Source organism: Gossypium arboreum, chromosome 5 (assembly GCF_025698485.1).
Source record: "Gossypium arboreum isolate Shixiya-1 chromosome 5, ASM2569848v2, whole genome shotgun sequence".
NCBI classification, from domain to species: Eukaryota; Viridiplantae; Streptophyta; class Magnoliopsida; order Malvales; family Malvaceae; genus Gossypium; species Gossypium arboreum.
In genome coordinates this window covers 47,834,013-47,847,882 of record NC_069074.1, presented here as the reverse complement: position 1 = coordinate 47,847,882, position 13,870 = coordinate 47,834,013, and positions in this window count along the sequence as shown.

Genomic DNA, 13,870 nt, shown 5'->3' with positions numbered 1-13,870 from the left:
GTTGATTGGAAACCGCCAAAGAATGTATCCGAGGTTAGAAGCTTTTTAGGCTTAGCCGGGTATTATAGAAGTTTTGTTGAGGGATTTTCGATGATTGCCTCTCCTATGACTAAGTTGTTGCAAAAGAATGTTAAGTTTGAATGGACTGATAAATGTCAGCAGAGTTTTGAAAAGTTGAAAGCACGATTGACTGAAGCACCAATTTTAGTATAGCCCGAGCCAGGAAAGGAGTTTGTAATTTATAGTGATGCATCATTGACAGGCCTTGGATGTGTGTTGATGCAAGAGGGTATAGTGGTATCTTATGCTTCGAGACAGTTAAAACCGCATGAGAAGAACTATCCTACACATGATTTGGAATTGGCCGCTATTGTCTTTGCCTTGAAGATTTGGCGACATTATTTGTATGGTGAAAAATGCCGAATTTTTACTGATCACAAAAGTTTGAATTATTTGATGAATCAAAAGGATTTGAATCTGCAACAGCGGAGATGGCTTGAATTATTAAAGGATTATGATCTAGTGATTGATTATCATCCGGGAAAAGCAAATGTAGTTGCTGACGCCTTGAGCAGGAAATTTATTTTTACTTTGAGAGCCATGAATACGGGGTTAGCATTGTCTGATGATGGGTCAATCTTAGTAGAGATGAGGGCTAAACTGTTATTTCGTCAGTTGATTTGTGATGCTCAAAAGAACGATAGTGAGTTGCGAACCAAGAGAACTCAATGCGGATCAGGTTACGACTCAGATTTTCGAGTTGGACCAGACGACTGTTTGATGTTTCGAGACAGGATATGTGTATCGAAAAACGATGAATTGATTCGAAAATATTACATGAGGCGATAGTGGTACATTTATCGATTCACCCTAGTAGCACAAAAATGTATAATGATTTAAAGAAGTTGTATTGGTGGCGGTATGAAAAGGGACATTTCGAATTTGTAATCAAGTGTTTGATCATCAACAAGTAAAAGTTGAACATCAAGTGCCTTGAGATTACTTCAACCGGTAATGGTGCTCGAGTGGAAATGGGACAAGATTACCATGGATTTTGTAACCGGTTTGCCTTTGACTCCTAAAAAGAAGGATCTTTATGCGGGTAGTGGTTGATAGATTAACAAAGTCAACCCACTTTATACCAAGACGCACCGATTACTCACTTGATAAATTAGCTGAATTATATATTACTGAAATTGTGAGGTTGCACGGAGTACCTATATCTATAATATCAGATAGAGATCCGAGATTTACCTCGAGATTTTGGAAAAAAGTTACAAGAAGCTTTGGGTACAAAATTGAACTTTAGTACCACGTTTCATCCACAAACAGATGGTCAGTCGAAAAGAGTAATCCAGGTACTCGAGGATATGCTTAGATGCTGTGTCTTAGAATTTGGAGGTAGTTGGGAGAAATATCTATCTTTGATTGAGTTTGCCTACAATAACAGTTATCAGTCAAGTATACAAATGGCACCGTACGAAGCCTTGTACGGTCGTAAGTGTCGGACTCCTTTATATTGGACCGAACTTAGTGAGAAACAGATTCACGGAGTTGATCTAGTTAAAGAAACCAAAGAGAAAATAAAAGTAATTCGGGATTGCTTGAAAGCTTCTTCAGATCGACAAAAGTCATATGCAGATTTAAAAAGAAAAGAGATTGAATTTCAGGTGGGTGATAAAGTGTTCTTGAAGGTGTCACCATGGAAAAAGGTTCTTAGATTTAGCCGAAAAGGCAAGTTGAGTCCGCGTTTTATTGGGCCGTACGAGATTACTGAGAGGATTGGACCAGTGGCATATCGGTTGGCCTTACCGACAGAGTTAGAAAGAATTCATAACGTGTTTCATGTATCAATGTTGCGACGTTATCGTTCTGATCCTTCACATGTGATTTCTCCAACAGAAATTGAGATTCAACTGGATATGACCTATGAGGAGGAACCAATAAAGATTTTGGCTCGAGAAATTAAACAGTTAAAAGTATAGCCTTAGTGAAAGTATTGTGGCACAGACATGGAATAGAAGAGGCTACGTGGGAACCTGAGGAAGCTATGAGGAAACAGTACCCTAACCTCTTTACCGGTAAGATTTTCGAGGATGAAAATCTCTAAAGGGGGGGAGAATTGTGACAACCCGAATTAGGGCCTAATCGGAATAGTGGTTTTGTGACCACAAATTCGAGATAGAAATAATTGTTTTATGATTATTTTGGGGTTTATGATATGATTTCATGATTTTGTGAAAATTTCGTGATGAAATTCTGTGCATTGCGCGCTGAAGTTGAGATTAGGGACTAAATCGAATAAATTGTAAAACTCGTGTTTTAGAAGTTTTTAGTATGAAATTGCTTTGGGATATTAACTAGGAGGTCTTAAATAGCAATTTGACCCATTCTTAAGTTATGGACAAAAGTTGGACATGGAGGGAATTTTTTTGAAAGTTTAGTAGTAAGGGCATTTTGTTCATTTGTATATTAAATGAAAGAAAATGGGAAAAATAACACAAAATTGGTTATCATCTTCATTAGTTGCTGCCGAAAATTGCTCTCCTCCATAGCTAGGGTTTCTTCAACTTTCAAGCTTCATAATCAAGAAAGGCGTGGAATCGACCTCGAACGGGGGAAGGAGAAAGTTTTGGACTAAATTGCAAATTCCCATATTTTGCACCGAGGTAAGTTTGTATGTAAATAATACATTAATTTCATTTACATTATTATATTTCAGCCTATTATATATATATACTAGCTGATGTTGAAGTATAAATCGACTATTGGAAGAATGGAAATAAGTAATAGAGAGAGAGATCTCGATTGAACATTCGGAAAGATCGAATAAAATAAAGGGATCGTAGCTAGGTCACATGTATGGTACCGAGTGAACATCATGTGTACAAGAAAGCTACGAGATACTATGTAGTAGCTAGGTCACATGTGTGATGCGGGATGTATCCCATGTAGACAAGAGAGCTACGTGAGAGATAAATGTAGCTAGGTCGCATGCGTGATTCCAAGTGAAGGACACCATGTAGACAAGAGAGCTACGAGACAAATCGGCTAGGTCGCATGAGTGGTACTAAGTGTTCACCATGTGTACAAGAGAGCCAATTAAATGAAATATGATGGTGGGGGTGTGTCGTTGAAACCATCAAGTATTGAGGATTAATCCGAATTGTTCAACGGGATGGTTTTGTGGTGACATTGTAGTCATGGACCTACACTTGTGATGTATGAAATGTGGTGAAAATGATTTGTGGTATATATGTATATATATATATATAAGTTAAAATGAGGTTAGTATAAAGAATGTGTGAAAGAGTGAAATTAGCATTAAAACTGTTTTGGACAGTAGCAGTGACATGATTTTGAAAATTCACCAAAAATATAAGGAATTTAATTAAAGGTTTAATGAGATGTGAAATTAAATCTTAATGAGTCTATATTCATATAAAAGAAATAGAGCAAGCAAAGGAATTCTATATTTTGAGATATTTACAATTGTGTGTTACTTGCTCAGGATGACTATGTGATCCCCTATTCTAACTTTGAAAAATCATTAAAAATTTTACAAAAAAAATTAAGAAATATAGTTTATATTCCTAAATACCTTATTGAGTCTAGTTTTAAATAAAACAGGTTTCATGGTTATTTGAATTGTGTACTGAGAGAAATTCAATTCGTAGTGAACAGAGGTCAGATCAGTTGAGCTGTGTAATGGGGGAAACTTTAACTAATAAACTGTACTAATTGGCTGAACCAATAATTCTAGAAGAAAATTAGTAAGAATTTTTATGAGTCTAGATTCAGGGAAATTTTACGGATTTGAATTTCGAGTTTCGTAACTCGAGTTATGATTTATTTAGTGATCATGACGCAGGAGGGACAGCTTGATCAAGTTGGAGTAAATAGTAAAATTAAAAATATGATATAATTGAGTTATGTTGTAAACATATTAGATTCCTTATTTGTTATTTATATACTTACTTACTAAGCTATAAGCTTACTTTCTTTTCTCTCCTTTGTCTTATAGTGTCATCCAGCTAGCACAGGAGTTAGAGATCGTAGAAGATCCGCCCGCACTATCAATACTCTTGGTATATGAACTCAACATTTTGAAATATGGCATGTATAACAGACTTAGTTATTTTGTTACGTGTCATAATTGTCTAGGTTTAAATTACTACTTATAGTATCAAACTAATCACTTTGTACGAAGCCTTTGAAATTGGTTTGTATTGTTAATGGCATATGTTATAATGATCCATGATCAAATTGCACGCTATATTTTTGTTGGGTTTTATTTAATAGTATATACTATAATTTGTTAATACCTCGTACCCTGTTCCGGCGACGGATACGGGTAAGGGGTGTTACAGTCATGGCTCTCAAAGTAAAAAGAAATTTCCTGCTCAAGGCATCAGCAACTACATTTGCTTTACCTGGATGATAATCAATCACTAGCTCATAATCCTTTAATAATTCAAGCCATCTCCACTGTCGCAGATTCAAATCATTTTGATTCATCAAATACTTCAAACTTTTGTGATCAGTAAAAATTCGGCATTTTTCACCATACAAATAATGTCGCCAAATCTTCAAGGCAAAGACAATAGCGGCCAATTCCAAATCATGTGTAGGATAGTTCTTCTTATGCGGTTTTAACTGTCTCGAAGCATAAACTTCCACTTTACCCTCTTGCATCAACACACATCCAAGGCCTGTCAATGATGCATCACTATAAATTACGAACTCCTTTCCTGGCTCGGGCTGTACTAAAATTGGTGCTTCAGTCAATCGTGCTTTCAACTTTTCAAAACTCACGACATTTATCAGTCCATTCAAACTTAACATTCTTTTGCAACAACTTAGTCATAGGAGAGGCAATCATCGAAAATCCCTCAACAAAACGTCTAGAATACCCGGCCAAGCCTAAAAAGCTTCTAACCTCGGATACATTCTTTGGCGGTTTCCAATCAACGATCACAGAAATCTTGCTTGGATCCACCCGAATACCATCACCTGAGACTATATGTCCCAAAAATCCGACTTCACGAAGCCAGAACTCACTTTTACTAAACTTAGCAAACAGTTTCTTTTCTCTCAAGATCTGCAATATGGTTCTCAAGTGTTCGATATGTTCAGACTCATCCCAAGAATAAATTAGAATGTCATCTATAAACACTACTACAAACTTATCCAAATATGGCCGAAAGATCCGGTTCATTAAGTCCATAAATATAGTGGAGCATTTGTTGTCGAAAGGCATCACAAGAAACTCATAATGTCCATACCTTGTCCTAAAGGCGGTTTTCGCACATCCGACTCCTTAACTCTCAACCGGTAGTAACCGGACCTCAAATCGATCTTTGAAAACACTGTGGCCCCTTTAACCGATCGAATAAATCATCAATCCTCGACAATGGGTACTTGTTCTTTATAGTCACCTTATTAAGTCGACGGTAATCAATGCAAAGTCTCATTGAACCATCCTTCTTCTTCTGAACAATACAGAGCACCCTGTGGAGAGAAACTCGGTCTCACAAATCCCTTATCTGTTAACTCTTGCAACCGAGCCTTCAATTCTTTTAATTCAATGAGCCATTCTATATGGAGCAATCGAGATCGGTGCATGCCAGCAACAAATCAATGGCAAACTCTATCTCTCGTTCGGAGGCAACCCTGCAATTCCTCCGAAATACATCCGAAACTCACAGACTATCAAGATCGATTCAAACTTGATTGAGGCAACTCAAGATTCATTACATAAGCGGATAAGCTTCACACCCTTTCCTCATGTATTTCTGTGCAGACATGTGCGAAATCACCATAGGCAATTTATTTGATTCATCTGTTTCAACCCACAGAATTTCTCCATTTTCACATTTCAACTCTGGTTTTTTTTGTTTACAATCTACCTTGGCATCATACAATGTCAAACAGTCCATTCCCAAGATAATGTCAAACTCATCAAATGGTAACAGCATCAAATTAGCCGAAAAATAGTGACCTTGAATCATTAATGGGCAATTCTTGCAAACCTTGTCAACTAGCACATATTGGCCTAAGGGGTTCGACACTTTAATCGTAAACTCAGTAAACTCAACAGGTAACTTTTTATTAGATACTAAATTCATGCAAATATAGGAATGAATGGACCCGGGATCAACCAATGCAATAACAATAGTATCATAGAGAGAAATTGTACCACTAATGACATCGGGAGATGATGCATCTTCTCGGGCACGTATAGCATAAGCTCTAGCAGGTGCTCTAGCTTCTGATCTCGCCGCTGAATCTTTCATCGCAACTTTACTGCTAGTCCCACCTCCAGTATTTCTCGGTGGTCTACCTCTACTAGTGGTGGTATTCTGTCTAGCACTCTGAAATCTTTCTTCTTTAACTTTCTCCAGACAGTCTCTAATAAAATGCTCAAGAGAACCACACCTGAAACAAGCTCGCTCGTTTCCCCAACACTCACCATAATGTTGCCTGCCACATTGCTGACACTCAGGCTTTCTAGGTCGTACATTACCCACACTTGCCATCGAAGTAGCTTGAGCTTTAGACCCCGAATATGCTCTACCATGATCTCTGTGTGAATCCCCAGTTAAAACTGTCATTTGAGGGTTTGTCTCTTTGGACCTCTTTGATTGAGATTGAAATGACTTTCTTATCGGCCTTTTTCTGGCATCTCGAGCCTCAATAGCAGCTTTTCTTCTTTCTTTGTTCAATTCTTCCGGTTTAAGAGCTCGGTCTACCAATACTACAAATTCTTTCAACTCCAAAATTCCTACAAGCACTTTAATGTCCTCATTTAGCCCATCCTCAAACCTTCTGCACATAATGGCCTCGGTGGACACACATTCACGGGCATACTTGCTGAGTCTTACAAATTCACGCTCATACTCACATTACGGACATCTTGCCTCGCTTCAATTCAAGGAACTCCTTCCGTTTTTGATCAATAAATTGTCGACTTATGTATTTCTTTCGAATTCTTCTGGAAGAAATCCCAAGTAACTCTTTCTTTTGGCACCATCGCTACCAAAGTCTTCCACCGGTGGTAGGTCGAATCTCTCAAAAGTGATACAAAGACACTTTAAGCACTCCTCGGTGTACATGAGAGCTCATCAAATACACGGTAGAATTTTCAAGCCGAACTCGCTTTCGGGATCATCATCGATCTTTTCTCTAAACTCTTGACCTTTTGTTTTGAATCTTGTCAACCGGAGGCTTGTTCGTTCTTACCAAATCTATGCCTTGAGCAGACTCTGAGAATCGTCCGAGGTATGGGAGGGGTGGAGGAGGTTGAGCATTTGGATTTGTTGAATAAATTCAGTATACCAATTGTTCATCATTTGGAGAAAGGCATCCCGAGCCTCATCTCCCTGTCTCAATGTCTCCGGTCTACTTTCCACAGTAGCGGTCCCTTGTCAAAGGAGCCGGCGCATTACTTAGCAAAGATCATCAACCGCAGTTCCTTCAGATCCATTACTATATTAAAACAAAACACAGCTTTAGAATAATCGAGTCACCACACTATCACAATATTTTTATGGCATGTATAGCTAGACTTTTACACACACTTTATTAGTCCGAGAACCGACTAAACCATAGATCGATACCACTAAATGTAACACCCTTACCGTATCCATCGTAGGAGCAGGTACGAGGTATTAACAAATTACAGATATACTATTAAATAAAACCCAACAAAAATATGGCGTGCAATTTGATCATGAATCATTATAACATATGCCATTAACAATACAAACCAATTTTAAAGGCTTCGTACAAAATGATTAGTTTGATACTATAAGTAGTATTTTAAACCTAGACAATTATGACACGTAACAAAATAACTAAGTCGCTATACATGCCATATTTCAAAATGTTGAGTTCGGATACCAAGAGTATTGATAGTGCGGGCGGATCTTCAACGATCTCTAACTCTGTGCTAATGGATGACACTATAAGACAAAGGAGAGAAAAGAAAGTAAGCTTATAGCTTAGTAAGTAAGTATATAAATAATGATAAGGAATCTAATATGTCTACAACATAACTCAATTATATCATATTTTAATTTTTTACTATTTACTCGGTTTGATCAAGTTGTCCCTCCCGTGTCATGATCACTAAATAAATCATAACTTGAGTTACGAAACTCGAAATTAAAATTCCTTCTATTTTTTATGAATTTTGAAAATCACATCACTGATACTGTCCAAAACAGTTTTAATGCTAATTTCACTCTTTCACACATTCTTTGTACTAACCTCATTTTAACTATATATATATATATATATATATATATATCACAAATAATTTTCACTACATTTCAGACATCACAAGTATAGGCCCATGACTACAATGTCACCACAAAGCCATCCCGTTGAACAATTCAGATTAATCCTCGATACTTAATGGTTTCAATACACAACCCCACCATCATATTTCATTTAATTCGACTCTCTTGTACACATGGTGAACACTTAGTACCACTCATGCGACTTAGCTGATTTTTCTCGTAGCTCTCTTGTCTACATGGTGTCCTTCACTTGGAATCACGCATGCGACCTAGCTACATTTATCTCTCACGTAGCTCTCTTGTCTACATGGGATACATCCCGTGTCACACATGTGACCTAGCTACTACATAGTATCTCGTAGCTTTCTTGTACACATGATGTGCACTCGGCACCATACATGTGACCTAGCTACGCCCTCTCTATTTTATTCGATCTTTCCGAATGTTCAACTGGGATCTCTCTCTCTATTACTTATTTCCATTCTTCCAATAGTCGATTTATACTTCAACATCATCTAATATATATAATAGGCTGAAATATAAGAATGTAAATGAATTGATGTATTGTTTACATACAAACTTACCTCGGTGCAAAATATAAGAATTTTGCAATTTAGTCCAAAACTTTCTCCTTCCCCCGTTCGAGGTCAATTCCACGCTTTTCTTGATCTACAACAACATATTTAGTTCATTTAACACTCGAACTATTTATTTTAATCCAAAAATCACATTATACAAAAATTACATTTTTGCCCCCTAACTTTGACAAAATTACGATTTTTCCCCAAGGCTCGAAAATTTAATTCCAGCGCTTATTCTTATGTTTAATGACCTACTGATCATTTTTATCTTCTATGGCAACATTAAATTCTCACTCTAACACATAGTTATGAATAATAGGTATTTTTATCGATTATGCCGTTTTGCTCGTTTTCGTTAAAAATCGCTTAGAAAAGATCGTTCTCCTAACTTCAAACATTCATATTCTACCATCAAACAACACAATACATGCCTATCATTCATGGGTAAATTTTTAAACATACACCCTAACTCGAAATAATGGTAGAAATAAGTAAACCGAGCTACGAGGATTTCAAAAATGTGAAGAACATTAAAAACGGGACTTGAAATCACTTACTATGAAGATTGAAAATTGAAGAAACCCTAGCTATGGAGGAGAGAAAATTTCGGCAGCAATTACTGAAGATGATGACCAATTTTGTGTTATTTTTCCCATTTTATTTCATTTAATATACAAATGACCAAAACACCCTTACTACTAAACTTTCCAAAAATTCCCTCCATGTCCAACTTTTGTCCATAACTTAGGAATGGGTCAAATTGCTATTTAAGACCTCCTAGTTAATATCCCAAAGCAATTTCATACTAAAAACTTCTAAAACACGAGTTTTACAATTTATTCGGTTTAGTCCCTAATCTCAACTTAAGCGCTCAATGCATAGAATTTCATCACGAAATTTTCACGAAATCATGAAATCATATCATAAACCCCAAAATAATTATAAAACAATTATTTCTATCTCGAATTTGTGGTCACGAAACCACTATTCTGATTAGGCCCTAATTTGGGTTGTCACACCGATGGTTAAATTATGGCTTACATGAATTGAGATCTTGCATGAGTTGCAGAGAAGGATTTAGCCTGAACGAGTAATCTGCTGATCTCAATATAGAAAGGATCCAGCCCAGATGGGTGTTCCTTGAGTGATCTAGCCTTCCGAAGAATATGGGTGCAATAAGGATTTAGCCCGAACGGGTAATCCGATTGAGGACTGAATTTAGTCTGGACTGGCAATTCAGATCCAAGTTCATGAGAGCAATTGTCGTTGAAAGGGATTTAGCTTGGACTGGTAATCCCGACAATGCTCTATGAGTTAATACTAAGAGCCTGGACTGGTAATCCCGCCGTAAGATGTAAGGTTAGCGGGAATGCGTACTTGAGATGATCACTTGTATGACTTGACGATAATTAGGCTATCCGTCGAGATTTCTGAGAAGTTCATCGCGACTAACATGAAAAATAAAGAATGGAAATATTGAATTGATGAGCTCATCTAAGACTAATGACATGATATATTAATATGAGACTAATTTGATGATTGAGTTCATGTGATAGGGAAACTATTTCATACTTGTTGGAATTATTGCCTAATATGGTGTTATGCTAATCAATCGGTAAGTTTACTTTCCAGTTATCCGGACTTACTAAGCATGTAAATGCTTACCCCTTTTTCTTTTCCCTTGTTTTTCAGAGCTAGAGGACTTGTGAAGGTTGGAAGACGGTCGGAGCTTTATCAACACTATCAACTTGTCTTATTTTGGTATATGGAAACTTTTATTTCATTATAATGGCATGTATAGGATTTTCAGTTATTTTGTTATATGTGTTATTTGGCTAGCCAATGTAAAGGCTTGAACAATATGCTTTCACCATTTTGTATATGGCCATGAGGTATGGCTCATTTTGATGAAGTTTATAAACCTACCGAATGTGCATGATTAAGTGTGAATGTTTCTTGTGGATGTCAAATGTGTCATACCATGAATGGATATGTGAAATGTGGCCAAATCACTTAGAGATGGTTAGGTCATAACTGGTAATAAGTTATAAAACGAACCAAGTATAAAATGTGATTATTGGAATGGTAATCCTTAATACAAAAAGGATAACCTAGCATGTGTTTAACCAATGAGATGAGGTTAACATGTAAAACACTATGCCAAGGTGGGTTATAGACATAATTAGGCCATGTTAAATACCATTGAAGTTTATGAAAGTGTATGGATGTTGAGGGTGACCATTGGCTTGGGAAATAGCCTCCAAAAAGGTCTACACTGGTAGACACACAGGCATGTGTCTAGGCCATGTGTGACACACGGTCAGTCCCTATGGGCTTGTTGTATGGCCGTGTGTCCCCTGCACCTAAAAATTTAGGTCAGTATGCATGGTAGTAAACACATGGGCAAAGACACGACTGTGTGTCTCAACTGTATGGAGGACACGACCTAGCATACGGGCATGTGCCTTAGCCGTGTGCCCCCAAATGAGTGATGATGTCATAAATACAATGTCCGAGTTTTTGGACACAGGCGATGACACAGGTGTATTAGGCCGTTTGAGGGACACGGGCCAGGGACACGTGCGTGTGCTTGGCCGTGTGAAAACCCCTATAGGTTCGAAATAGAAAATAAATCAAATAATTCAACATGAGTGAGGGGCATGGGCGTGTCCCCAAGCACACGGGCGTGCGCTTTGCCTCCACATGGGCGTGTGAGGCATAACCCTAGGCATTTTACTAAAATGGAGGCTTATGATCTAAAGATGACCGAACGCATAGCTGCTATGTTGGGTACATGACTTGTATATGGCATGGCTTTACTATAAATAGTGGAATTCATAGCTCAATTAAAGAGTTAATGATATCCTCTCACTGGCATTGTATGGATTGATAAATATGGAACGTGGCCAAGGGTTGCTTGTTCTCGAACGAGCAATTTATCACAAGCATTTATTGACAGTGGTCATGTTAATCATTAAGAAGATACAATGGTGACAACGAGATAAAATAGGATTGTATTGAGTGAACGGATTTAACTCAAAAGAATCAAGAATATCATATGAGGGTAAGACACACATGACGAGGTCATTGGACAAAGCATTTGGATGAATTGCTTTCGCAAAAAGTATATGGAACGATGGAAATGTGCAACTGTACACTATCGCAACAAGTAATAAAGTGACAAGTTAATGTCGAGTTACCGTATCCACAGAGACTATGAAAAGAATTATTTATGAATGCAATTAAAAACATTTGGTGAAGAAAAATATTTTGATTTTGATGAATTGATTAAAAACTAAAATTTAAATAAGTAAAAAAAAAGAGTTCCAATGCACGATTTCAAAAGTTGATTTTAATCAAGGTGACATAATTGTGTTAGATTAATTACATTTCTTAACTTAGAATTACTAAACTCATGTTTATGTTGTTACAAATAAATTCACAACAACTTGGTAATTTGCTAACTACTACTTATACATACCTATTAAATTAACTAATCTCTTGAACATTTTCCAATGCCAATTCAAACAATTAATCAATCTTCATAAGCACATAAAAGATTAAGTGAGGTAACAATGTATTCCTACCTTAAAACAGTTTAATCATAATAATTTTGCAAGTTATGCAAGGCTAATGTACCGTTTAATACCATCGCTTATTTAACCCTCAACTACATTAGAAGATTAAACATGCACTGATTAAGTATTGTGTCAATTAGTTACAACTTCAACACGATTAAATAATTAATTCATTAGTTACCTTACAATTATAATGAAAGAATAACTTAATCATGGTTTTACTTAATCAAACAACTTACCAAGGCCTATAACAACACAAACATAAATTTAATAACTTAAGTGAACAAAATGCAATCAACCTAACAAGAATTAAATTTAATCCATATTAATTAAATTGAACATATCAACATAGCAAGTATTCATAGACATGTTCATAACAACAACAATAAAAATTAAAGGATAGAGAAATAGGAACAAATCTGGTGTTTCTTTGAAGCTTGATTAGTTTGCTCCGCTCTTCTTTCTCATCTTGTTCTTGCTGAATTGAGGCTTCTATGAACACTTGAATGCTTCTATTGTAACACCCCTTACCCGTGTCTGACGCCGAGGTAGGATACGAGGCATTACCGGACTTAAACGTAGGCAACATACAAAACCAACCATAAAAGTTTGCCCAAAATAAAACCATGTAAACACAAGCGTATAGTCCCTAATACGGGCCCACGAGGGTTTGGAACTAAACTGAGAACTTTCGAAACTTTTACAACACTTAGTAAAATTTTCTTGTTTTGGAAGGCCAAACACTCGTATGGGTAGGCCGTGTGGTTACACATGCTCATGTGGCTTGGGACACGCCCGTGTAACTCTCCATTTATGACATCATCACAAAATAGGGTCACACAGCCAAGTCACACACCCATGTGCTTAGGCCTTGTGACGAATTAAATTCCAAAAATTAGGTGCAGCCTTCACACGGCCAGGGCACATGCCCATGTCCAGAGGCCGTGTCCTTCACATGGCTGAGACACATAACCATGTCTCTGCCCGTGTATTTACTACTGGGCATTCTTTTTTACATAATTAGGGTGCAGGGAACACACGACTGGATCACACGCCCATGGGGCAGACCGTGTGTCACACACGGCCTAGACACATGCCCATGTGTCTACCTGTGTGGACAATTTTGAGGCTATTTTCCAAGCCAATTGCCACCCTTATTTGCACCAATACATACATGACTTTGAAGGCACTTAGCATGGCATAAGTTGTAATAGTCCGGTTTCGACCCTAGTTGGAATAGTGATTTTGGGACCACAAATTCGAGTCTGAAAAATATTTTAAAATTAGTTTCTGTGTCTGTGAAATGTGAATTTATACCTGCGAAATTTCTGTGATTTAATTTTTCTATTTCTATGTTTAATTACGAGAAAGGACTTAATTGCATAAAATACAAAAGTTGCATGCTAAT